The sequence below is a fragment of the Dermacentor andersoni genome, chromosome 7 (genome assembly GCF_023375885.2).
Source record: "Dermacentor andersoni chromosome 7, qqDerAnde1_hic_scaffold, whole genome shotgun sequence".
Taxonomy (NCBI): domain Eukaryota; kingdom Metazoa; phylum Arthropoda; class Arachnida; order Ixodida; family Ixodidae; genus Dermacentor; species Dermacentor andersoni.
The window spans coordinates 101878056-101904479 of NC_092820.1; the positions used below are offsets into that span (position 1 = coordinate 101878056).

General features: G+C 46.5%; 1 protein-coding gene across 1 annotated transcript in view; it reads right to left on the bottom strand.

Annotated features, from left to right (window-relative positions):
• LOC126534023 (arylsulfatase I-like) overlaps positions 1 to 26424 on the bottom strand; it is a 94557-nt gene that overhangs the window by 4414 nt on the left and 63719 nt on the right. The window lies entirely within an intron of this gene.

The window sequence follows — 26424 nt, forward strand, 5'->3', positions numbered from 1 at the left end:
CCTTGTCGATTTATTTTACGCTGTGTCCAAGTAAAGGTGATTACGCTCATCGCAGCAAAAAGCTAAGCGACTTGGCTACTATTTACATAATAAAAAAATTCAGCGTCGATTACGATACTCCCTAATGCAAAATTTGAGTGCAGCTCTATATGTATTTTCATTTCGCGATATGTTAGCTAGCGCGGAGTATCTGTCTCATGCGGGACGTTTCAAATGGAGCGAAGCGTTGCAATACAATTAGCACTCAAGCACAACGATAACGGCGAGTAGAGTCTGCAATCGTCGAAAATCTGATCTGCCGGTCAAGCACGTCGGCTTTTAAACATGACTCGCCGAAGGTTCCAGTGTAATCGCTGGCGCAAGCGTGGCTTCCAGAAAGTACTGCACAATTCGTGCCTCGCAAGCAATCACATATTAGAAATACTATGGCGCCATCTCGTAGTCTCGTGCGGCACTCTGCTTTCCTCATCACTCTATCGCCATACTGCCCTCCTCCACTCTTCGCCTCATGCTTCAGCTGTAGCCCCTCCTGCTTCACTTTCCTCCTCTCGCTCTCTTATTTCATCTCCCGTGGCGCTCCGCGTTTGCTTTCACTTCACCTGCGCTCGTTCGCTCGATTACGAGGGACAACGCCGACGCAACGGGTGCCTTAAGCTGCTCTATGAAAGCAGGCGTCAAGTAAAAGGGAAAAATTACAAGAAAGGAGGCAACATAACCAACGAAAAATTATTGAAACGTTGCTGTGAGCTGAAAAGCGAAACAAGCATACAGTGTAAGCGCTCACAAATTCAGCGTCCAACCCGTCACCCATGGACATACTCATAAAAGATAAGCGCTCAACTAGGTCAATTATTATTTATGAAGGATAATCAAAGGCTGGCTAATTCAAGTTTTATAATGCAGTTACGGATGTGGCAGATAAGGGTCAGAAGCTGCACCCCTTCTTTTTCGGTCTCGAACACAATTGTACTATGTTCAAGCATGTTTTAGCAGGTCCGTTCACTAGAGAGCGGTGAAAGGTTGCACGACATTTCCTTGGTCAACGATCATTTGTGCCAATTTATTTTGCTTGTTATAAGTAATTTATTAAAGTGCACAAGGATCGAGGTAACTAAAAAATTTCATTAAACCACTCTGATACAGCCGTTCTGGAAACATCCTACGTACCATCCATCTCGCCTTCTTTTATCTTTCAGTTGTTTTTTGGCTTTTATAAGGATCAGCTCACATATTTCATAATTCATCGCGCTCAGTAAACGTAACGTTCGCTCATCATAGTGTGCTATTTGACCTATTAGTGAACTTTTGTGTTGTCCTTATCGTTCGTCTTCTGGCGTGATCAGCAGTGGTTGAGCTCTCTCGTTGCCAGTGTTTTGACAACTGGACTTCTCTTCGTCATGACAACATAAGTTGTTATCTTGACAAGCTATCAGGATCTCTCATAGCCCTAGTGCGATGTGGCACCTTAAACCTCCCGAATGGGCCGCCTAATTTATAGTGCGAATTCATATTCAACCACAACCATATTGTGTAAAGACGTCCTAGGCTGCCTAATGCTCTTCGTGTGCATTGTAATGTTTAAGCCCTAGCAATGAATTGTAGTTCGAGGTACCAAGGATTTTAAGAAATCCACTTCAATGCTACCATTCTACACATTGCCAGTTTCTTTCCGCATTATATATTCTTCCACCATCTCAGAAGACGCTTATCATTATGCTGATACTGAGCCAAAGTGTTGTGTAACTATTTATCCAGCGATGCTATATTACAAGAGTGGGAACGTGTATATTGACCGGGCATGCATGGAGGGAGAGGTCAAACTCGGTGCAGAGGCTACACCAGCCCCATGCAGAAACGCTAGTGATGCACTTGACTGACCGGCGCTTCTTCTTTGTGCTTAATAAGCTGGAAATGCGTCTGGCTGACCGGCGGTTCTTCTTCGTTGTATTTGCCTGCCGGAGAAAAACGACGCCGTCCTGGCGATCTAAGCATACGGTAACATAGAGGGATCGTAGAAGCGCTTGAGCCAATCTACGTGAACAATTTTGCTACCGCGGGGCCACTGATGAGAAGAGGGCGACACAGGCTGTACGGTATAGATCAAGGAGGAAGTTTATGCAATCACACGACCATGGTATCTCGGGAGCAATTTAGAGAGAAGGCCAGGAGCTACAGGGGAAACCCACAGCCAACCCAATGAATCGGTAGGGAAGATTAGGAGGTTAGGGCCACCATGACGATCCTTGTGGTGTGTCCAATCCGCGGTGATAAGACAGCGGGCAAGCTGTTAGCATACTTGAGCATGCGGCGCAGATTGTGATACAGGAACACATAGCCATGAATTGGGCTGCTAGGGTTGAATTGCATCGATGGTGCAGGAAAGTTCACGACCATACAGTAAGAAACACGAGAAAAAAAAACAGTGTTGCCTTGAGTGACGGTATTATAGGCCAAAGTGACGAACGAGACCACAGCTTCCTAGTTGGAATAACCGGACGCGACGAATGGCGAGCATGTCGCCAAGAGATCGGTTGAAACGCTCCGTGAATCCGTTCGTTTGTGGATGAAATGCGCTACTGGTGCGGTGGATGACGTGATCCTCCTTGAGAAGCGACGTCACGACTTCAGATAGATAAGTGCCGTCTCAGTCACTGAGGTGTTCCCGAGGGGCTCCATGACGAAGAGCGAAATGCCTGTACAAGTGATGCAACGTCTTGGGCACTTTCCGACGGGAATGCAGCGGTTTCGGCATAGCGTGTGAGGTGATCCATTGCAAGGATAATATAAGCATAAGCACCAGTACAAGGAACCGGACCATAACAGTCAATTTTGACCTCATAAAAGAGACGGGATCGACCAGGTGCTTCTGACAACGTACGGCGTAAAGGAGCAGTGTGGTGTAATTACCGAATGACTCTCTGGACTACCAGCCAAGGTAGCAGCGGACTTACTTGCGAACAAACTTGTACATGCCAGGCCAGTAATACCGCAACCCAAGGTGGGTGTAGGCGTTTAACATGCCACCGTGTGCAAATTGGGGATTAGGGTGAAGCGATGCGCAAATTTGACCGAAGCTTACACGGTATTACTAGCAGCCGTTCCCGGCCCTCAGCGTCGGTTGCGACTGTACAGGAGTTGGTCGTCAATAACAAAGTGGTGTGCTCGCCGCCATAGAGTCCTAGATGCCGGAACAGTGTCAGGATCAGCGAGGAACTCCAAAAGCAAAGAAATGCATGGGTTTTTGTTCTGCTCCGAGCGTATGTCTTCGATGGCAAGTGCTGACAGGACCAAGTCGATTAGACCGTTTAACCTTTCCGCCACTCATGGGCAAATCCCCGCGTAGGTGCGAAGTTCTGCGGCGACAGCTGCAGACTCGCACTTTTCCGACCGCTTACCTTCTCCACCGCATTCATCCCGCCATTTACCTTTCTCCCTCTTGTAAATTCTGTGTCTCTCCCAAAGCAGACTTAAACCACATCATGTGGGGGTGCCCTAAGCACTGCCTTCCCCCTTTCCTCAAGCAATTAATATCTAGTGAGGAGCAGTGGGAGGCTGCCTTGCGCAGCTCCAGGCCCGATCTTCAGGAGGCCATCCTGGAGTGGGCTGAAAGGATAAAGGAGGCCTACTTCAAGTAGTTCCTCCCCATACCCTCTATTCCATAGCCCCCTTCCCTTTAAAGGGGGATAAATAAAGTTCTTCATCGCCATCAAGTTGAGTGAGGAAAGACTGTGTTCGTCAGAGGAAACTGGCTAGCGAGATAAAGGGTCGGCATTGGTGTGATTGCGTTCCGAGTGGTACACTACCCGGATGTGGTGCTCTTACAAATGGAGCGCCCAGCGTGCGAGGCAGCCAGAGGGGTCTTTCCATTAGGAGAGCTAGGACACCGTGCGATGGTCCGTTACTACGTGAAATGGCCGGCCGTATAGATAAGGCCGAAATTTCGTAAGTGCCCAGAATATGGCTAAACACTCCTTTTCATACCAGAGCAGTGCAGCTCCGCCTTTCTGTGCGTGCCACTAAGATAAGCAATATTGTATTCACCAAGGCAACCTCTTCGTTGGCCGAGAACCGCCCCAAGGCCGACTCTACTGACATCTGTTCGGACTTCAGTTGGGGCATAGGGGTCAAAATGTCACAGAAGAGGGGGATAAGTGAGCAGACGCTGTACAATAGTAAACGCGTTATTGCAGGCTTTAGACTAGGTGGTCTCCAGCCAGCAGTTTAGTCAAAGAAGCGATGATCATTGCGATGTTTTTTTCCTAAAGCGGCGAAAATAGGTGCAGAGGCCGAGTAAGCTGCGTAATGTCTTTAGGGTAATGGGCTTGGGAAAATCTGCAACTGCACGGAGTTTTGGCCGATCTGGAACCATGCCTTCTTTGGATAAAACGTGGCCTAAGATGGTAAGCATACGAGCAGCAAACAAGCGTTTCCTTTTTTGTTACGCTTGACGCCAGCCTTGGAAAGACACCCAAATACCTTTCTTAGTCAGTGGAGGGAGATAGAAAATGTGATAAGAAGACAACATCCTCTAGGTAGCATACACACATGTCCCACTTAACACGCAAGACAGTGCGTATCATGCGCTCGAAAGTAGCGGGCGCATTACATAGGCCGAATGGCATCACATTAAATTCGTATAATCCATCTGTTGTGACGGAGGGATTTTTGAATGGTCAGCGTGTGCTATGGGGACTTGCTAATATCCGGACTGCAAGTCCATGGAGAAGAAGAAATCGGCACTTCGCAAACAGTCAAGAGCATCATCTATGCGCGGTAGGACATATATACCCTTGCGCGTAATTTTGTTAAGACGTTTCTAATCAGTGCAGACGTGAATAGAAGCATCTTTTTTCTTTACGAAGACCATTAACGATGCCCATGGCCTATGGGACAGCTGCATCATGCCACGCAGAAGCATATTGCTCAATTGTTCGTCGATGACACAGCGTTAAGAAGCTGAGACACGGTAAGAGCGCTGCCGAAGTGGGACGTGCGAACCAGTGTCGATGTTGTTTGATACTGTGGTGGTGCGGCTGAGGGAATCTTAATGGCAGTCGACGGAGGTGGTGAATTCACGTAGCAAGCCGGCAAGGTATGCACGTTGCTTGGTTGTAAGTTCGTCGATGATTGACGGATGGAAACACTCCAAAGGCGTTCGAATCACACTGTCGACCACAGCAAGGGCTGATGAATCTGCTTCGCCGGGAGCCTCGAAAAGCATTGAGGAATCCACTGGTTGATTGTAGCCGTGGCATTCTCCGCGATGCAATGTAATCAGCAGGAAAGGCACATTCCCCACACAAATACACACACACACACACACACACACGCACACACATGACACCATGACCAGCACTGAGGGCCATGGCGGCAAAGGGAAACGAAAGAGAACAATGACTTGCGAAGAAGTCACGTGGGATGAGCAACTTTGGCAATAAGCATTTTTGCAAAATTCGTTTCACCTTGGTCCATGGCTTCATAGAAGAAAATTCTACCTCGGCACGAGCACAGACAATGATGGCATTTTTGGACGAAAGGAAATCTCAGCCTAGGATGGCAGCGTGGGAGCAAGACAGCCGGACAACGAATTCAATAACGTAAGGAGACTCCTCTAATGCAACGCGAGCGATGCAGGAACCCAAAGATTCAACAGCATGTGCGCTCGCATCGCTAAAACACAGTCCGGAAATTGATGTTGTTACTCTCCTTATCCGTGAATAAAGTCCTACCCGTAACACCAAGGTTGCCGCACCGGTACCATTCCGAATAGTGGAAATTCTTCGTCGTGTACTTTAATGGCGTTGCAAAGGTTATTCCAAAGACTCTGTTAAATCAAATGGGACACATTCCACGCCTCAGGAACTATGACACTGAGTTTTCCTGAGGCGGAGGAATTGGCTGGTGCCTCAACGGTGACATGGAGTGGTGGTATGAAGTGGGAGAGCGACAATTGTTTTAAGAATAGGCGTTGCATCTGGCGCCGATGGAGATCGCAGCTTTCGAGGAGCTTGAATGCGTATGGGCTGGCGATAATCATAAAAAAAAAACACTCGAAGGTTCAGCGGAAAGGCCAAGCATCAATTGCGACAACCAATTAGTGGACAACTACACGAAGTAAGAATAGTAGTTTTGTCGGCCGTCTAAATTGTAAAATTGCCATACTAACTAAATTAAAAAGCATAGTGTCACGCTCCCACAGGCAAACATGAACACATCTCACTCGATGACCGCGGAAACTCGCCGTCAAAACGCTGGAGTGAGGAAGCGTGGCAGCAGGATCGAGCGAATAGACCTTGTTGCTGCCTCTCGCATCAGTGCGAACTAAGTAGCGAAAACACAGTGCGCGGCATGTTGTCCCCGTCGCAAGTGGCTTTCAAGATACACACTGGGCCACCCGGAATAGAACGCGCCCCACCTCCCTACGTTCCTCCCTTTGACTGGCGCGCGACAGAAGACGGCGCGCTTCCTGCCCGCTTTCCTTCTTCCCTGCTCAAGGCTGGGCCCCGACCGCCGGCTCTCCCTCACACTCTTTCACTCGCACATACAGCCTTCGACAACGACGGCAGAAATACGCCTGGAGTGCCCATATAATTGCAATCGCAATAGAAGGTGGCGTACGACATCGACGACAGCGCGTAACGCATCCCGGAATGCCACAATTGTAAAATATTGGGAAGTTGTCTGCTGTGCCCCAAGCGTCTGGCTGGCGTGGCAGGCGGCGGGAAGAGCATCGGTAGCGGTAGCGCAACAGGTTGATGGGAAGGATGTGTAGTAAAGTGCGGCTTCACGTGTCGCCCAGACTTCACGAAGACGGCAATTTTTCTAGCATGACTGCTGACTTCACTGGACTGCCTGAGTTGGCTGCTAGTTGACCTCTTTATTCTGAATGTTTACAATCCACCCAATTACAAGGGTACGGGTATAGCGGAGGTCTTGATTAGGATCCTGGAGCTAGCGGCCAGGGCTCAGTTGCTCAGTGTATGGAATTTTAATGCGCCGTAACCAGAATGGGGCTATGTCAGAACCAGCCCGAAGGGTAATAAAATGTGGCAGGCGGTTGAGAATTTGGGCTTAACCGTTTTAAACTATGCTCAGGAATACACGTGGCTGGGTAACATACTTCCCCGGATCTGACCATGGTTAAATAACATTCAAGATGCCAAATGGGTTAATACGTGACACACGTTAGGCAGTGGCCATTACATTACACATGCCAGTCTAGGCAAAGTTGAGGACCATGGACAGGGATGAATTCAGGGATCTATGGTGGAACGTTGATAAAATTGAAATCGTTGACTTCAAAGAATGGGTAGAGCCGCTGAAAAGCGACGTAAACAAAACTACGGTGGAGATGTCCCTGCAAGAGGAATGTCAAATCTCCGACTCCAAAATATTGCACATGTGGGAGGCGCATCTAAGGCTACAGAAGCGCTGGGGAAATAGTAAGCATAACAGATCGCTTCGAACTAGAATAGTGCGAGAGAGAGAAAGCAAGGACAGGAAAGGCAGGGAAGTCAACGAGAAGAGCATCCGGTTCGCTACCCTACACTAGGGGTGGGGGAAAGGGGAATAGAAAGATGAAAAAGGGAGAGTGAGCACTGAGTGCGTGTGGGTGGGACACTATAAACGGTCTCTTAAATCGGTGCCCCTCAAGTATTGCACTAATGCACGATTCGCTTTTCGTGCCAGTGACGGGTGTGGCCACAGTCCGAGTATCTTTGACTCGGGGAACGGTCTTAAGTCCAGTAGGTGCAAAGTTTCCCGCAGAGAGAGGCGTTGTACATCGTCGCGGGGGCAGGTGCACAATAGATGCTCGATGGTCTCCTCGCACCCACAGGAATCGCACACCGGGCTCTCGGCCATTCCAGTAACCTTCTTATCTGGAAGGACGAATGCGGCAGCTGAGCTGACACGTGAGGTCGAACCATCGGTATATATATGTATGCGGTGATTATACGTCTGGTGCAGTAAAAGAAGCGTAAGTTGCTTCAGAGCCGGCGATGGATGATTGGACTTTTTTGTAATTCCGGGAATAGCAAAATTCACTTGAGGCTGTCGTAGGCACCACAGAGGAGATGATGGCTTCGTCGCCGGTGTAAAAGATGATGGTATGCATTCTTGATGAGCGTTAATCACTCTTGAAAAGGTCGCTTGAGGTCTCTCGGCTGGTAGGGAGGCCAAATGATGGTCAGGGATCTTTGACAGATGGCGAATGTGCGCTCTGAGAGAGTCGACAGCTACGTGTGTCTGGATCATATGGTCCCCAGCGATGGTAATTGTTGCTGCTGTTGACGTGCACCGAGGCAGCCCTAAACACGTGCGTAGGGCTTGACCTTGTATGCCCTCCAAGGCGCGAAAGTTCGTCTTGCATGCATTTGACAACACTGGTAGACTGTAACGTAGGGGTCCGAGAAACAGTACCCTGTGGAGCTGCATCATAGAGCGGACTGGTGTACCCCAGTTTTTCCCGCAGAGTAATTTAAAGACCTGAGCAATGGCAACTAATCTCTTCTTTAGATAGACGCAGTGAGGGCTCCACGAGAGGTTGCGGTCGATGATTACACCCAGAAAGCGATGTGTCTTAGCATAGGATACAGCTTGACCATTGATTGAAACAGGATACGATGACATTTGTTTGCCCGTAAAGCCAACCAATGCGCACTTTTCAGTAGACACGCTGAGGCCTTGTTCTCGTAGATAAGACGCCGTCATGGTTGCCGCCCGCTGAAGCCTGGCTCCTACCTGAGGGCGAGTCACCGCAGAAGCCCAGATGCAAATGTCGTCGGCGTATATTGAGACGTGAACTGACCGCGGTAGGTACTCCGCTAGTCCTACCAAGACGAGGTTGAACAGAATGGGGCTCAACACTCCACCCTGCGGCACACCACGCCAGATGTAATGTTCCGAAGTTGGGCCGTCTTCAGTCTGTAAGAAAAAGCACCTCTCAGTCAAATAGTCCCGAATTCATTGGTACATCCGGCCACCAACTCCAACAGCATCCAGTGAGTTCAGTATGGCCTCATGGGTGACGTTGTCGTATGCTCCTTTTATATCTAGGAAAAGTGCCACTGATAGGCGCTTGAGGCTTTTTTTATTTTGGACCCAGGTTACGATGTCAATGACGTTGTCAATGGACGAGCGACCTCGACGAAAGCCCGTCATGGCGTCCAGATAGACGTTTAATCGCTCTAGGTACCATTCCAAGCGAACAAGAATCATTCTTTCCATCCCTTTACCGACGCAGCTCGAAAGCGCAATAGGACGGTATGATGAGAGCTCAAGCGGAGACTTTCCAGGTTTGAGAATGGGGATCAAGCGGCTCGATTTCCATTGTCTAGGAACGGCGCCGTTCTGCCAAGACTCATTGTAGTAGCTGAGCAGCTCTTCACGTGCGTCATGTCCAAGGTGGCATAGGGCAGCATATGTGATGCCATCAGATCCTGGTGACGACGAAAGCCTGCAGGTCGCCAACGCAGCATCGAGCTCTTCGAGTGAAAAGAGCACGCTCATTTCTGGTACACGTGCCTCAGGCATGTCATTCAATGCTGTATCAGTAATGGTGGCCACGGACCGAGCAACCCGTGCGCAGAACTCTTCAGCCACTTGAAGTTCCGAACGGAGTTGGTATAGGGCCAGAGCAGCAAGGGGCTTCCTTTGATGCGGAGATGAGCGAAGTCCCCTAACAGTTCTCCATATGTGCGAGAGCGATTTTCGGGGATCAAGCGACTGACAGAAAGTTTTCCATCACTTGTCTTCCAGTTTATCCGTATGAAGCTGGACTTTCTTCTGTATGCGTCGTGAAACCCTCAGATCCAAGGCGCACTTCGTGCGCCGGTACCTCCAATCCGCCCGTCGGCGTGCTGCACGAAGCCTCTCCAGTTCCATAACCAATTCTGTTCGCTTTGCTGACCTTGTGAGCGAGATCATGGTTGTTTTCAATGTCTCCGCGATTGCATCTTCTATAGTGTGTGAAAGGCCTTCCAGACATGCGTCATCTATATCCTTCTTAAACTTTGTCCAATCAACTAACTGTACGCAAGACAGTAGAGGAGCGTTGCTCAAGTCCTCTAATCTTTATGTATGTTGCAATATGGTCACTTCCATGTGTTTCAATGTCCGTAAACCAGTGGACGCTCGAGGCAAAGCGCTGTGACACCAAAGTTAAGTCCAAGCAGCTACTATAGATGGTGCCTCGCAAAAACGTCGGACTGCCGTCATTCACACAGCACAAATCATGGTCGGCAGCAAAGGAGGCGAGACTCCTGCCTTTGGAATCAATTTTAGTGCTTCCTCATAGCTTGTGATGCGCGTTGAAGTCACCTGTGATAATCCAGGGGCCATTGTTCATCAGTAATATTTTCTTGAGTCGTTCGCCGTCAAAGTGACCCGCTGGGGATATGTAGGCTACAATTAGTGTAAATGACACATCTTTCTTTTGGATATTCAGGCAGACATATTGGTTGTCGTCGTGAGGCTCTACCGCGTTAGCGACATATGTAAGGTCCGTGCGGATGTAGATGATTACTTTCGTGCTCGCACCGCATGTGGACAAGACGAAAGGTCCGTAACCGGACACTCTGAGTGGAGTTGATGTATTTGGTTCGCAATTGACCAGTATGAGAAAGCGATTTGTAAAAATGAATTGGCGAAAGTCTGCTATGCGGGTCCTTAGACCTCTAGCATTCCACTGAAAGATCGACGCACTTTTAACTTCAGTGCGGAAGGGGACTATTGGTCGAGCCATGATGCTTAAGCTATGCTAGCAAGCACTGGATTTAGTGCATCCAGTATTTGCAGAGCACTTCGAGCTGCTGTGGCTTGCAGCTTGTTCAGTATGATGGGCATTGTAATAATTAGCGATTACAGCATATTAGCCGCCTGCTTGTCTTGGTCGCACAAATCACTGACAGTAGACGTCGGGGGTTGTCCAGCAAAATTTTGCTGTGAGTCTGTCGGTGGATGCTGTCGTTTAGGTAGAGCCGGCCAAGATTCTGCAGATGTGGTCTTCTCAGTTGCCTTGTTCTTCGCGGTCCTTTCGACAGTGTCTGTCCTGGGCGGCAGAGGAGGAGGTGGTTTTGAAGGAAGTGGCATGCATGTCGCAGAGACAACAGCCTTCCTTGAGGAGCGCCGGCGACGGGAGCGTCGCTTCCTGACTTTTTCGGCGGCTTCGCGATGAGATGAATGATTTCTAGCCATCTCTTTCAAGATAGCCATTTCCTTCTTAATATGCGGGCATTTCCTCGAGGAAGCTTCGTGCGAACCTTCGCAGTTTGAACACTTCACAACAGTCGCGCCACATTCATCTGCAGCGTGGGGCTCGTCGCACCGGGGGGATGCTGCCTGATTTTCCCAGACGCGGCTCACGTGTCCCAGTCTCATGCATTTGCGGCACTGAAGAGGTTTCGCAATGAAAGGCCGCACTGAATGTCTGAAGTGTCTCACCTTAACACGCGAGGGTATATATTTACCCTTGAATGCAATCTCCACGCAGCGTGAACGGCCTAGCCGCTTAACATCAACAATGACCTCATCATTGGCTAGCTTGATAAGAATCGGCAAGTCGTTATTAAGGATGGTGACGTCTACGTCGTAGATAACGCCGCTGCCTATGTCAGATCCCAGAGGGATGTAAGAGCGCACCTGAATGCCATCGATGTCCGTTACGCTGCGTAGAGTGGTCAGAGCAGCCGCATGCTGGACATCAACCACCAGTAAATTTTTTCGGGTGTTTACTCGAATGTCTGATATTTCATTTGGAACCAGGGCTTCCAGTGACATCGACACATATTGCCTGTTGAGTAGCTTCATGTTGACGGTGGGAAGCAAGGGCACAAATATGATGGTATTGGCTTCCGGCCTCTGCGTGTGTCTTACTGTTTGCGTGCTTGACAATGAGGACGTCCTGGTGTTTCTTCTCTTCGCTGTGCGGCTCGGCACCAGCTGGAAGTCGTCATCGGAAGTGTCCTCACCGCTGAGAGAGTAGACATGGGTGTTCTCGCTGTCGCTGTCGCTCTGCTGACCGTGCCGCTTCCTGGAGGCGGCCGCCGCTGACGCCGCCGTCGCCGGCAGACGTGCGGGGTCGTCCACTTCCATCACGACCGAGCAGGGAGCGAGGGCCAGTGGATGAATTTATATTTTCACAGAAATAAACTGGAGCTAGGAAGAACAGCTCTGTCTCAAAAACACTTCGTCGTCGTGCAACTGGAAAGACAGATAGAAGCTAATACTACGGAACTTTAGGAAAAGAAGTGAGGTCAGATATGTGAACGCCTGAACCGACAGCTAGGGTGCAAGATGACTTGACAACTGCTGAGGCACCTTCTGGACTGTACGAAAACTAAATCGACACAGAAGAGTCAGCTGACATGGTTTAACATCAGTATCAATCCACAACAGAGAAGTTCGTGCAAGAGTTACAAGACCAATTCCTCAAGAAAACCCCAGGGGTCCTCTTATCAGTATATAAGGGCTCCTGAACCCTGAGCTAGATGCCTAAATCACGGAGGCAGAGGTATGGCATGCCATGGGACAGTTCCGCACCACGTCTGCGGCCGAACCGGATGGTGTTACAAACAAACCACTTGGAAACCTGGATGCGAAGTCAATGTGGGCTCTTACCGATCGAATGAACAAATACCGGAAGGACGGGAAGATTCCGCAGGAGTGGAGGCACGCAGAGGTAACCTTCATGCCAAGGCGGAAAAATGTTGTGTATATAAAACCTGCATCCCATTTCCCTTACCTTTCCCTTCTCTCGTGTTTAGGATAATTACTAGAACATGTGGTGCTTAATAGGTTACAGGAGCAGGCTACAGGAGGGCTATAGCAGACAAAAGCTCTGAACAATAAATACGACCGGTATGAAGGAGCGGTATACGTGGACGCTGCGGAATACACACGGAACGAAGTGTTTGCACTGGCGGCGGTGGGACGCGCACGGACGTCTGATTGTCTCTGGTACGGTGAGGACAAGGTGCTCCGAGACTGTGGAAGAAGTGGCGATGGCAATAGCTATAGTTAGCACAAAAACTGACGTAATATTCAGCGATTCCAAGTTATCCATCCGCAATGTTACGCGGGGCAGGATTTCAAAGGCGACGGTGCACATTCTACGCACATTTTGAGGCAGGTCAGTCACTCAGTCAAGGCAGTTGAGATCATCTGTGTTCCAGCCCACTCAGGAAATCCGGAAAACGAGGCAGCTCACAATAAGGCTCGAGGCTTCGACAACCGAGCCGGGAGCTTGCTCGTTCCCGAGTTTTTTGAGAGATGGGCTGTCTTCCGTTTATGACATAGCTAATCACTACAAATTGGGAAGATGCATTTTGCCTCCACCCCACAAGTCGTCGGATAAGGCGAAAGAGACAATTTGCGGACGTCTTCAGAGGCGCTATTTTTGAACCTTTATTTATTATCACTCATGTATCCCGGGACCCGGTATGTAGATTATGTGACGAGCCAGCCACTTTTGAACAAATTCTCTTGGAATCATCCATCGCCGGCTCTGAAGCAACTTACACTCCTATTACTGCACCAGACCTATCATGACCGCATACATATATATACCGATGGTTCGACCTCACCTACCAGCTCAACTGCCGCATTCGTCGTTCCAGCCAAGAACGTTACAGTTAAATTCAAATTGTCGCACACAACTACATCTACATCGGCAGAACTTGCAGCTCTCCATGCCGCTATGATGTACATCACCGAAGAGCCAACAGAAAAATGGGTCGTATTTTGTGACTCTAAGGCAGCCCTTCATAGCATCAAGTCCGCATTACGTCACAGAACTTACGAGCAAATGACATCTGAAATCAGGGAACTGCACCACCTTGCTCTGGAAAGAGGACACCACATTATATTTCAGTGGATTCCTGCTCACTGTGGCATCGTCGGCAACAACCTAGCTGACAAGGCTGCCCGGTGTGCCCACGAAGATACCCAGACGCGTTCAATACCTTTGGCGAGGTCGGACGCTGCCAGGAAACTTCGCCTACTTGCGCGCAAGAAGTCCCAAGATCTCTGGATTTCAAGTGGCTTCAACTGCAGATTATGTAAACTGGACCCCACGCTACGACTACAACTGCCATCTAGCCTTTCCCGCGGCGAAGCAACCTTGTTGTGTCGCTTGTGGTTGGGAGTGGCGTTCACGAACGCATACTCCTACCGTATGGAAATGGCCGAGAGCCCGATGTGCGACTCCTGTGGGTGCGAGGAGACCATCGAGCACCTATTGTGTACCTGCCCTCGCTACGATGTCCAACGCCTCTCTCTGCGGGCAACTTTACGCAGACTAGACTCGAGACCGTTCACCGAGTCAAAGATACTCGGACCGTGGCCACAACCGTCACTGGCTCGAAAAGCGATTCGTGCACTAGTGCGGTACTTGAAGTGCACGGGCTTAAGCGACCGCTTATAGTGTCATTGTGTACGCTGTCCCTCCCACACGTACTCAGTACTTACTCTCTCCGTTTCTTCCTCTTTCTATTCCCCTTTCCCCCACCCCCAGTGTAGGGTAGCAAACCGGATGCTGTTCTGGTTGACCTCCCTGCCTTTCCTACCCTTGCTTTCTCTCTCTCTCTCTTGGAATGTCTCGAAGTGCAGCCGCCGGTAGCACTATTACCAGTTACTTCTCTTGAGCGACGGGAGGCCGTGTTGGCCAGCTGCGATGTGAACATGGAAGTCCAGGTGCACCAAGTGCATCACCCAAGTCGCCATCAGCCATGGGCTGATGGCCATCTAGCCCGGGCCGTCATCATCTGCTACGTGACGAAATAAAGTGTTCACTTTCATTCGTCACTAGGACCATCCCGATACAAGGACAGTTCACGCACCCGGGACCAACACTTGGCAGAGGTGGCAGCCAAGAAACAGGGAGCTTCAAGTTTATATATTTCGCCTTTTGCAGGTTGGAAATTGTTATGTCTGCCACAACTTCTTTCCTATTAGTTTTGCTGCTTCTGCCGCTGGCTTTGAAATTGCCTTTGACAGTGTCGTTTTCTTTTATTAACTGCCTATTGTCATGAGACCCCACGTTGCGAAAGAGGTCAGATGGACGCCAGGAACTAAAAGAAAGGCGGACACCACTTGAAAGCGAATTCCGAAGAAAAAACGAGATGTGAAAAAATTCCATGGGTTTTTCTTGGCAAGCGCTTTGATAACAGTATGAGCAAACTTGGTGTCATAAAGAAAATCTCGAAATCCGAAAGCAAAACTCTGTGCTGTATGCAGAATGCCAAGAGGTAAAGAAAGCCGTGCTTAAAAATGAAAAGAACTTGTGCACTTAGAACGGTATTCTCGAAATAAGAACACTGATATAAAAGGGGTCCTTGTATTACGCAAGGACAACTTGTGCAAAATTCTGGAGAACAATGGAAAAACCATCAATGACCCAATTTCCAAAATTGGTTCATTGGAATGAACCAATTTCCAAAACCGATGTTGAAATGTGCCACAGGGTGCCCACCAAACATCCTCAGTAATCGAACATTATTGTTTAATTCCTCAAGAGGTTCATGCATCATGCTGTACATAAAAAGGCAGGAATGGCGCGACTTTCTACGGCTGATCTTCGATACACAGAACAATCTCCGGTATTTAATAAACCGTTATGCTCCAATCTAAAGAAGATTTTGGGGCTCACGGTTATGTGAAATAAAGAAATGGGCTGACGCTTCGCCTGGAAAAAAGCTGTAAAAATATTCGTGAGAAAAACTACATTGTCTCCGGCACTGCGCTTATCCCACTAGGTGTGGTACGTCTCCCTGCAGGGACTCCACCCCAGACCTTACTTTTGTATCACATTTAGCGAATGCTGGCTAAAATAACTCCAATATTGACCTGGGTATGATCATTACACATTACAAATTCTACTGGAAACACCCAGTAATTAGATAAAGCACTTTAACTACATTGACTGGGATCTTTTTGGGAAAGCAAGGAAAAGCAGTGCTTAGACAGAGACAGGACAAAAGAAAACACTCCAAACTTGGATCACTCAGCTCAGGCAAGATGTAAAGGCGGCAACGAAGGATATTACCACAAAGGAGGATATCGAAATCGTGGACAGTAGGCTGGCGCACTTGACTGAAGCCAAACAATCTATGTTATATTGATGGAAAACGCAACGGCCGAACAGGAGACTCAGAAAGCGCACAGCATTGTTGAATAGGGAGATTGACGAACACTCCAGAAATGTACACAAACAACAATGGGATGAGCTTTGTAATTCCACAGACGGTCGAATCAAACGAGGTGGAAATTGAAACTTACTTAGACATTTGCTTCATGAGAACGACAAGAAATCTGATAGGGGAACAGCAGTAGCATGACTCATCCATCGTGAGAGTCAGGACACAACGGAGGAGGCCATTCTAGATCAGCTCGCAGCTAAGTATTTATCACTTAAGGATATCAATGAGAGTACAGACCAGCCTGAATATACCGGGGAAGACTGTGAGCCTATGGGTCAAGACTTCACAGAAAACGAAGTTAGCGCAGCCCTGTACGACTTCAACAGTAGATCCGCTGCTGGTTCAGAAGGCATTTGCATTAGGCTGTTGAAAAATCTGGACGATGATTCTATAAAATATTTGACAGAGTATTTCAACGAACTCTGGAAAAACGGTGATTGTTCGAAGGAATGGAGAATTGCTAACACGACTCTTATTCCCAAACCAGGCAAGCCACTCAGTCTAGATAACCTAAGACCCATATCGTTAAGATCATGTCTAGGCAAAACCATGGAGCATGTCATACTCAATAGACTGAGGAAGTGTGTAGAAAACAGAAATGTTCTTCCGCATAACCTCATCGGTTTCCGTCCTGGACTTCCGACTCAAGATGCAATGATTTTAATCAAACATCACCTTATTCTTGCTAGCTCGCTACATACGAGCGCTGTCCTGGGCCTCGGTGTAGAAAAGGCATTTGATCACATCAAACCCAGGGCCATACTGGATATCCTCTCGGAGATGGGATTGGGTAAGCGATTGCACAACATAGTCAAAGCCTTTCTCGGTTCCTGTTCCGCTTGTCTAAGGTTAGGCGAACTCCAGTCGACAACCCTGGCACTTGGGAATCGTGGGACACCACAAGGGTCTGTCCTATCTCCCATGTTACTTAGTTTGGCAATGCCAAAAGTGGCTCGAGGTCTCGCGTAGATTGAGGGTATCCACTTTACAATATATGTAGATGATGTAACAATCTAGAGTGCCGAAGGTAATATGGGACCGAGACCAAACTACAGCAAAGCATTTATGTGATAGAAACAATACTTGAGGGTATGGGACTGAACTACTCTGCTAAAGATCAGAACTATTGGTACTACAGAGCAGTAAGCGTGGGCGCAAGCCGAACAGATATATTGCAGAGGAAGAACCCCGCATTGACATATACGCCACGAATGGAGAACCAATCAGGCAGGCGGAGACTATTAGAGTGCTAGGATTTCTCCTGTAAGTCAATGGATCTAATTGCAGGATGATACAGCATATATCTAACAAGTCAGAAGAAGACATATGGCTTCTGCGTGGAATTACCAACAAGTATAAGGGGCTAGGAGAAGACGGTGCCATGAGATTGGTGCATGCATTCGGCTTTTGCCACTTCTCGTACGTGGCAGGCATGCTACAATGGACACAGGCTGATAAGAACAAGCTAAACGCTTTAATCAGACGACTTATAAAGATTGCACTAGGAGTTGCCATCAGCACGGCCAATGATAGCTTATTGCGCCTAGGGCTGCATAACACACTATAAGAGATTGCTGAGGCTCAACAGGTGGCCCACCAGGAGAGACTAATGAGGGCACAACCTGGGAGGGCGCCACTTGAAGAAATAGGCGCAAAAATTACCAACGGCACCAACAAAGGAGAATTATTAACATAATGGCAAGTGGGACTACGAGAAACAATTAAGACGACCCCGTTCCCTAGGAACATGCGACCGACACATATCCTCGATAGACAGAAAGAAAGGGCCAAGGCATTCCTTCAAGACATACATAAACCTAAGCAGCAGGCGGTGTTCGTTGACGCTGGCTGGGTTAAAAATAAGGATACGTATACCTCCGTTGTTGCAGACACTCAAGGTGATATACGGGATGCCATCACCGCCTATACCAAGGACCGAACAGTAGCAGAACAAGTAGGAATCGCCTTAGCCATCCGGGCTAATCGGTGGCAACATATTTACAGCGACTCTAGAACAGCCATACGCAACTTTACTAAGGGATATGTGACACGGATAGCAACAAGGTTACTAGAGAAGGTCAACAATGAGCGGATCTGAATCCGCGGGTTTCCTGCACATTTGGGGGGGGGGGGATGAAACTCGGAGAAACCTCAATGAGGTGGAAAATGAAGCACCATGAGGATTTTGAAGCCGTGGTCTTCAAGACCGAGCAACTTACTCTTCACCCGGGGAACACAGGGATCGATTATTAACATACAACGAAATCACGAGGCACTATTATTTAAGCAGAAAGGAATACCCGATGCCACATGGTAAGCTTTGCAGAGCCCAAGCGGTCACATTACGTTTGCTACAGACAAGGACATAGCCAAGTCCAAATTTTAATAACAGGTTCTATCCGGAGAGGGAAACTCAAACCAATTGTAATAAGTGCAATGGCATCATTACTCTTGGCGACATGTTTTGGCAGTGCCCCACGGTCTTCACAGACTGTGACAAGGAACAAGAATGGTGACTGCAAATGCTACACAGTGAATCACTCTCTGACCAATTACGGGCAGTCCAGAAGGACCGTGATGTGGCTGAAGGGCTCGGCCTGACAGTCCCAACGTAAGAGCAGCCCGCGTCAATCAAGGGTTGACCTTCAGGACCCAATAAAGTTTTTCATACTATACCCGTACTGCGCATCAACAAAGTGCATTACCTTCTCGTGTGTGTTTGAAAAAATGTGTGATTGTCTTACCCCTCACGACGTAGCTGCCTTGCGTACGAGATGTGATAAAACCTTGACTTTGATTCATATAAAAGCTGAGTCAGCGAGAAAAAAAGAAGAAATTCTTGCTGTCTTTGCCTCGCTTGGTTCTCAGCCCGATGTGTTTATAGTGGCAATAACATGGTACCAAAACACCATAGATGTTCTTACATGTCCAGCTTATGCAAGTTTCTTTTTTAAAGAAATACAGGAGGAGGCATTACGGTGAGGACCAAAAATGAATGTGGCTTTCACCAAGTGCATTCTCATCTTCATGCAGCATGTGATTATGAAGTGTTGAGTTTCCGATTGCATGATTGCACTGCGTCTGCTTTATACCGACCGCCAAATGGAAATGCGCCTAATTTATTTCTCTTTTCTTGACGACTACTTAGGATGCGTTAATGAAAGGCGCTGCAAACTTATATTTCGAAGTGATTTCAATGTAAACTTGGGTTAGCGTTCTGTACAACAGCCGGAATTGTGCAGGCTTTTGGAACTAAACGCACTCTATAATCTTATAACTCTGCCTGCACGTATTCAGAAGGACTCTTGTGATCTACTAGACGTATTTATCATTAATATTGAAAGCACGAATGTGGCGTCTGGTGTAATTAGCGCACCAATTAGTGACCGTCTACCAATATTTGTGCTCACAAGCCATACATTCTTCCCAAACACAATACGTAACACATTAGAACAGTCAGAGATAAGTCCGGCCACTCTAGCCGTTTTTCCTAAGGAATTTCTGTTAAGGGATTGGTCAAATGTTATACTTGCCAAATGCCCTCTAGTAGCTTACAATTTATTTTTTCATAATTCAAAGCTACTTACGAGAAAGCCTTCCCTTTGAAAAAAATTTTACCTCCCCGTAAATCTAAGAAACCATGGGTTACAAGGCGCTGCCTAAAAGAAATACGTAAGAAGAATAAACTTTGCAATGTCTCCCAAAACAAGAAAAGTGAAAACGCATTACTCCACGTGAAAAACGCATAACTCCACGTGAAACGAGGAGTTATCTACATGACCTATTTGACGTAGATGTAATGAAAAAGCCGGATCTTGCATGGAAAAGACTTAATGAACTTCCAAATCGCAAAGGTAGTGGAACAACCAATTTCTAAAAAATCATTGCAGATGGCCAAACAATTTCCGGAGTTGGCTTAGCTAATAAGTGGAATGATTATTTTTTGTCTCTGCCAAGCACCAGCAGTCATAGCCCACGGTGCTTGCGGTACCTAGGTGCACTCAGAAACGATAGTGCTTTTATGCTTCAACTACTCCAACTGAAATAATGAACGCCTTTGCATCGCTTAAAAACAGCAACTGTTCTGATACGGATGGCTTCCAAATGTTACTAGTGAAAAAATCAGACATAATAGCCCGTATAATAAAACATGCTTTTAACATTGTTTCTTTTTGGAAATTTACCGAAGATTTCACAAAAGGCTAAATGAATTGTTTGATATAAAGCTGGGGACGCAAAAGAAATATCCAACTAGAAGGCAATATTTATATTGCCAGTGTTTTCAAATGCTTTGGAGAAGCTAACCGAAAAAGGATGATTTCATTTCTTGAATAACATCGTATTGTACCACATGCACAGTTTGCCTAACAGAAAGGGTTTTCTGCGGAAGACGCTCTTTTATTACAGAAAAAAAAACTATATTAGACTCTATTGAGCGGGAAATGTGTACAGTCGGTGTATTTGTAGACTATTCGAAGGCTTTTGATAGCATAAATGTCACTACATTGGCCAAACAGTTGAGCCCCTATTCTTTCCGGGGGATATTTTTGGGCTTGTTAAATTGTTGCCTTAAAAATCGCGAAAAGCAGGTATATATATATATATATATATATATATATTGCATCACGCTTCAACAAGAAAACAACTTAGGACCGGTGTTCCACAAGGGAACAAGAGCATTTTGGGGCCGCTTATGTTCTATTGTATATTAACGACGTAGTCACAAATGATAATTCTGCTTCGAGTTTCAATATGTGCTCATAACACTACGCTGCTTTTTACCGCCAGTAATGCTGGTGACGCAATAAATGATTCCAATGATGTATTACGCAAACTACCATCATAGCGTATTGAAAATTCTCTTAATGTAAACGGTGCTAAAAAGAAGCTGTGTTGTTCAGACCTGAAAATTGCAAAATGGATGGTCACATAGGATCATATCATGAAAACGCACCCTTTGAAACAGTGCCTTGCGTTAAACGTCTTGCACTTTCGTTTGAGGAACACATGTCATGGAATAAAGATATGGAACTGATCGCAGGAAAAATTACGCGGTCTGTGGTATACTTAACAGACGCAACTTTTACTTGCCAACACACAGTACCTTCTCATTTAGAACAGCTTGCTTGCGTCACATGTAAGGTACTGCCAGGTAGTGTGGGGAACGACGACCTTGTTAGTAGCGTCCATACAATCCATAAAAAGGCAATGCGTGCCATCATGACTTTCCCTCACAACAGTCGCATCTAAACCACTTTTTTATCGAATAACTTAGTTCCCTTACTGAAGTTACAGAAAAACATACTTGTTAAATGCTATGAGGTAGTGTTTTCCAGGAATATCTACTTCCTAGCCAGCATTTCCTTTGTGACAGAAAAACGAAAACAACGCGCTTCTCACCTTAAACAAAAATGAGAGCTTCCTCGAACTCGAACCAACTACGGCTAAAAGAAGCTACGCTACTTATTGCCATACCATATAAACTGCATTTCTCAGGCTTTGTACCTTTTTCCATTAAGCTGCTTGCATTGCATGTATATATATATATATCAATAAAGGTGTATTGCATTTGTATAGCTGTAACCACAACCTATCCAGAATCGCATTTGGGTCTTACGATTGTCTGCTACATTTCGTTTATTCTGAATTTGCTGTTTTCTGCTGTATTGCTTTTTTCGCCTTTTTCAGCTTGTTTTTGTTCCACTATGTTCATGTTCCACTATGTTCAATCTTTTAGCTCTGCGCTTATCTTTGCCATCCGTCTGTGCCAAGTTAAACGGACCGTTGGCCTCGTCAAGCCGTTTCCTGGCTTTTAGTCCACTGCCTTCAACATCTGTATTCTTCGAATTGCGACATTGAAATAAAGTGGTTTTGATTTCCATTTGATTTAGGGTGTCCGAGGAAGGATAAGTCATACTCGGTACTGATGTTTTACCCTGTGAGCAGCCAGAACTGGCCCCGCACGTAATGGCTGGTGATGCGCCCGATTGACCAGCACACCTTCTTTGTACTTAATGCGCTGGATGTCCCCTTTGCTGACCGGCGGTTCATCTTCCTTGCAAGATAAATTTTCTCGATGTATATATCTAAAACATACTGTGTTTGTTTCGGTTACGTTGAAGAAGAGGCTTTTGTTTTATTTCAGAGCTTATACTTCTAACAGGTAGTAGGTAGTATACAACAAATTGTGCACACATTGACCTATGTGAGAAAACGGAAAACTCCGTATTGGGCATCACAGCATACCAATTACTTAGCATGAGCAATATGAAGAAATGCGCGTTAAAATGAAAAGGTGCCAGGACTTTGGGCACAGCATACGGTAAATATTTCAGCGCTCTTAATTCATCCCTTTCTGTTGTGGCGCCATAGGCCAATGATTCTCTGTGAACGTGATTCACGCATTTTGAGGACATGGTGAATGTCGAAAAAGCGCTTACTTACTGCAAATTCGGTGCAAAATAAAGAACACCAGGGAGAAAATATTATAACGCCCCCCCCCCCCCCCCCCCCAATACGGCTTTGCTTATACTTCCTGCGTTGATAATGCAAAACCCAAAGTTTCAGAAAATTGGGAACTATGATGTCTGCATAGCACACAATAAGGGTATTGTATTCTAACAAACAAAGTGGTATAAAGTTTGCGAACAGGGATAAGGTGCCTCAGAAAGGCTGGCCAACGTTTCGATAGGAGGACCTATCTTCGTAGATAGGTCCTCCTATCGAAACGTTGGCCAGCCTTTCTGAGGCACCTTATTCCTGTTTACACACTTTATACCACAGTGTGATATTCCATCTGTCAGCCCCTTTCTTGATTTTGAACAAAGTAGTAAGCCATGCTATACTTGCGCCAAATGGTAGACAGACACGGCCTGCTTTAAGGCGCAATAATAAACAAACCTCGTTTCTTTCTTGCATATCAATCATCTGATAACTTGATGCACACACTTTCTCGCTCCTATGAGACTCTTGAGCATAGCAGCGCGAAAGTTGTTACTAACGGAGTGACTCTCGGGTCTGCTGTACCAAACTGCCGCCAGAAGTTTTGAACACAGGTTCGATGACATGCATACGCTTCAAGCTTTCATTTTATAGTGCTCCCTTTGTGCAGGTACGCTGCGGTGCCCCCAACATTCTTATACGTTATTGCGTGGGCGCATAGCATCTATCCTGGTAAAAGTTCCTTTCAACAATCTAAAAATGCACCATTTTTCGCTTGGACCGAGCACCGCGTCATTCGTGCTTCTAAGCGCATCTGCCTCTACGACCATAGGTCCTCAGCGAGAAATATTTACTCTGACCGTTCACCGCGGTATCACACAGTTTCACAACGTAGACAATATCGTTATAAAGCTGGAAAGTTTCAATAAAATTTAATGTATATGTGAAATTTTCCATAGCAGCAGAAGAAGAAAAATCTCTGATAGTCACGATTCAGGATACAGCTAAGGCCGTTGACCTTTTCTTACCGCATATCCTTCCAAAGGAAGGTGCTTGATTGTTCTCGAGGAGTGCCGTCATGCTCCCCTAATTACAACTCAAAAGAGCCATCCATTTGTACAGACCGTCTTTTATTACATTAAATTACGAGGGTCTCGGAACAGCCAACATTGATGCCTTCAGGTAGCATGTGTCGGTTTACTGGCCAGTCGCCGACACCCAAATAGATTACGTACTCGTGATGCCTGTTGTAGAAAGGGTGTTCCACATCCCCCTCCAAGGTGCCAAGGTTTGTGAGCGGCGGCACTAGCTAACTCTCCTAGGGTTGTTCTCCTAGTAAAACATAAATACTGCAGAAAGTGGATGGGAAAACGGTGCCGCGGTAGCTAAACTGGTAAGAGCATCGCACGCGTAATGCGAGGACATGGGTTGGTATCCCAGCAGCGGCCAGTTGTTTCTTCATACACTTTCATTTCCATTAATTTATCATTTCTTTAATTCAATTACTAAGAACAAGTCATTTCCCCTCTCTTGCCCTTGGTGTCTTTGTTGGCTTCTTATGATATCCATTTGTATATACAGAGAAAGATAGATAAAAGCAGTTACGTTTCCCCTATCGAACGTGATGCGCGGAGTCTGTGTACATGTTAAAAGAATTTATGAAACATTAACAACCACGAAGAAGCCAACTGGGGAACTGGTTGGCCACGCAATCCGTGTGTCCACGCGACACTTCTTGTGCAATACAGAAAGGTGGATATGACCAAGCAGTTAAAACAAATGCTGCACTATGATGTTGCAGCTAGCGGACACTCGGAGACAAAAATGCGTAGGAAGACGAGGACAGGCGCTGACTTCCATATGCGTGTGTTGATAAAGAAACTTTTCCGTATATGCACGCATCGAGTTTTGAAGTCACGCCTAACAAAAGTCAGCAAGAAAGAACTCAACAAACGAAGAAACAAAACACAAACAGCACAAAACACGAAAAAGAAACAGGACAAAATTTTCTGCCCCCTGAGTGCATTCTATTACACACTTTTATGATAATCTACATGATGTGATTTTAGGGATATTTCATGGTTCCTGTCAAAAAATAAGCATGACACGTATTCGAAGAAATCTGTTACAATATAATTGTTAGTAGGAACATTTATTCACTGGGCCTTTGTAACGCACATAGCATAAACTGTGGCGAAGTAATACATGTTTAGAACACGATAGCGGGCGTTGTCCGTCTCTGTAATTTGTCCTCTCAGATTTTTCGAAATTTGAATGCATCCCGCAGTAAAGGCATGTGGCAGAGTTACGAGTACAATTCTCGCATAAATTTCAACATGCACTGGCCTAAGTATCGTAGATGTCTATGACGTCTCGTATACTACGTTTCTTTTTCTCTTCTTTTTTTTTTTTGCCTAAGCGCATTTACAATCCAAAAGCTGTGACTGATATTCGCGCAGTTGTAATTAGAAAGGCAGAGTTTTCCGTAGCATTGACCAAGGCAGCAAAACAAGGGCACATATAATGCAAACCGCTGCATTTGTATCACCTGTGCACTCCTGTTTTCACCTCTCTAGTAGTGAAAAGTGTATCGTTTGAAAAGAACGACGTACCGCCCAAAGGTTTAGGTGAAAGCTTCTGAGAATAATAAATGCTTACAAGAAGTCAGAACTAGCCTATGGCGAGTCTGATGGTAACGAAGACAAAGAAATCGGCAGAGTGCTTAGTCACACGGAGCTCAAAAATGCCACCAGATTTGTCTATGTTCCCGTTGTTGGCAGAACAGACATTTTAGTGACACTCACGTGCGCGTTAGTGAGCATTTTGCACGAAAGATATCTGCGCAACGATGGCGAGTCATGTATGGATGTGCGGATCAACAGCCGTTGTGAAAAGGCTTACCTAAAAGGGCCGCTGCCAGCACCGCAATACCAAGGGTAGCGCGTTCCGACATGTTATGAGCTCCGTAGGACGGGTAGTCAAGTAGCAAGTGAAGTGCAAGCAAGAATTTTTGTGGCCGCTTAAATGAGCGCTCATCGGCGCAGCAGAAACGCAAAATATGAAAAAAGCTCAGAGACAGAAAGGAAACTGCCAGGAGAGTATATTCTGTTTACGTGCACACCCTTTCCCTTAGCTTTCTTGACATGAAGAATTAGTATGCACCTGTGCTGGTCATTCTAAATACTCGGGCGTAATAAATGTAAATAGTATTCTAAGGAAAGTTACTTTCTGTGACGCAAATGAGCCGCGTTAGATAGCGATCCTGAAAGCCCTGATATTTTCCACCTCGAGAAGCTGTAAAATACGCACTGGCGTGTGAAGTTGCACAGGCTATATAGGCGAACGCCCTTTATTTGAACAAAGTAGTAATCAATATCCTGATTAACAGAAGACGCGTAGCATTACTTCCCATGTTATAGAGTATTACATATTTCATTCGTGCGAGAACATTACAATGTAGTGAAGCATGAAAGTCGCACCATACTGGCTTTTACGCAACCAATTATGTGTAAAAATATGCTTGCATGCAATTGCACACTTTGGCAGTTTTGTAAGTTAACGATTACCTTGTTAGCTGGTAACGCTATTTGTAGTTAATTTACTTTCTTCGGCAACCAATTCAATACAACTAGTTACTTTATTGAGGAAGCAAGCTGTAACTGGTGACACAGCTTTGAGTGCTTAAATTTTGCGGCAACTACATCAGAATGTCCGCGGCCTGCAATACACGTTGTCCAAAGGAATGAAAACATGCACATAGCGTACCTTCTTCCTACAATCACCGTGC